This window comes from Pteropus medius, unplaced genomic scaffold, assembly GCF_902729225.1.
Source record: "Pteropus medius unplaced genomic scaffold, Ma_sr-lr_union100, whole genome shotgun sequence".
NCBI classification, from domain to species: Eukaryota; Metazoa; Chordata; class Mammalia; order Chiroptera; family Pteropodidae; genus Pteropus; species Pteropus medius.
In genome coordinates this window covers 5,565,551-5,567,557 of record NW_024349796.1, presented here as the reverse complement: position 1 = coordinate 5,567,557, position 2,007 = coordinate 5,565,551, and the positions used below count along the sequence as shown (strand labels likewise).

The following is a 2,007-nucleotide window of genomic DNA, read 5'->3' as shown; positions in this document are numbered from 1 at the left end:
AGGCTGCGAGAAGTCACAAAGTAAACAAACCTGTTAACTTCAATTATTCCAGCATTTGTCAAACTGATTTGACGGCAGAACCCTTTTCCCGCATGACCTTTTAACTTCCAGGTTGCTATTATTCACATAATACATCCTAACTACCAACCAGTGCAGAATTGTGTTCTGTGGTTCCTCCCATAAGTGATCATGCAGACTCTGCCGGACAAATCATAGCAGCTAAGAGATAACGTTGATAGACGGTTTGATATGTGCCGGCTGCTATGATAAGCACTAGACATAGTTATTTAGTTCTTCGAATAACACTAAGACAAAAGTCGTTATCTCCTTTTACAGGTGAAGAAAATGAGGCTTAGAAGAGCTAAGTAACTTGCCCAAGGTCACATGGCTAGAAAGTTCCAGAATGCAAACTCAGGCTGGCCTGACTCTGGACTCTGGCCTTGCCCACCACCCTGTGCTGCTCTCACTGTTGGAAAGCCCTTCCTTGTGTCGAGCTGAATTCCAATTCCCGTTCTAGTCACGCCCCTTTCTCCCAGGTACACACACGTTAGTTTCAGTTCTAATATCCTCTGTTTGCCATTATTTCTAGAACTTTATCCGTTTGGCTCCTTATTCTCTTACTCAGGTACTTCAGCATCCGTTTTGGACTGAAATACTCAAAACTGAACACAGTTCTGTCCACTTCACTACGATAGTTGCATTTTTAGGAAATCATATGTTATCAAAAAACCAATTTTTTAAAGAGGAGTTCTTATCTAATGTAAGATTTTTTTGTAGACGATAAAACCTCAAACATCCCTTGATTACCTCTGACTTTTGCTTGAGGATAGTAAGTCGCCCGCCCTCCTCTCCGGAGCAGTGCTATCTTAAGAGTTTCTCATCATTCTCGCCACTTCTGTTACCATATGGCTCATTGTTTAATAAACAAGGCACAAAGCCACGAAAACCTAGTGGCTGAGCTATTTGTAACAGTTTTTTTCTCTCCCACACTCCGTGTTCCTGATTGTGATCTGCTTATAACCAATAGCAGTCCTTAATGATGCAAATTGTGTTTTCTATTTAATCAATTTTATTATAGCCAATTCAGGTTCTGAAAACACCCCTGAGGGAAAATCAGTTGAACTCTCAGTGTGGTTTGTTCCATGTAGTTTGGACCTGTCCCTTTCTTGTTCCGAACTGTATACCTCATTAATTCAGCTCAAGATCTCATTATTTGGGGTAGCAGCATTATTTGGGGTAGGTGCAATAGATGCATAGGGAGCTTGTCTTTAAGCAAAATCATCTTCCCCACAATTCTTCTGCACCTCTGCGGTTGTATTTTGGAGCTCTCCGGAAGGATATTGCACTTATATCTGTTCAACTGGTTAGACGTGGCTCCTCGTGTCAGCTCGTGGTGGTCATCTGGGAGGCTGACTCTTTCAGCCCGGTGTCCTCCATGAAACCGATGAGCATTACAGCTAGACGAGCATTTTCCAATCGATTTTCTGTGGCGATGGTAATGCTCCCTGCTGTCCAATATGATGGCCAGTAACAATTTCTATCGAACACTTGAAATGAGGCTAGTGCAACCATGGAACTGAATTTTCAATTGTATTTTTAAATGGTAATTGTAATTTTAAATTGCATTTCATTTTTTTTTTAACGCCTATAGCACCTGATAGTCCTAGGTGGTCTCCCATCCAAGTACTAACCAGGCCTGACCCTGCTTAGCTTCTGAGGTCAGATGAGATCGGGCATGTTCAGAGTGGTGTGGCCATAGTGCATTTCATTTAAATCCTTCAACTTTTACCTGTCTGGAAAATTCTTTCTAATTCTGAAGGACAGCTTAACCAGGTAGAGTATTCTTGGTTGGCAGTTTTCTCTTTCAGTGCTTTGAATATATTGTGCCACTCCCTTCTGGCTTGCAAAATTTCTGCTGAAAATTCTGCTTATAGTCTGATGGAGGTTCCCTTGGATATAACACGTTATTTCTCTCTTGCTGCTTTTATAATTTGAATTAATTTAAAT

At 41.2% G+C, this 2,007-nt stretch overlaps 1 pseudogene; it reads right to left on the bottom strand.

The window, feature by feature from the left end:
• Positions 1 to 1,642: 1,642 nt before the first annotated feature.
• On the bottom strand, positions 1,643 to 1,761 carry LOC120619376 (uncharacterized; annotated as a pseudogene).
• Between the last annotated feature and the right edge of the window lie 246 nt (positions 1,762 to 2,007).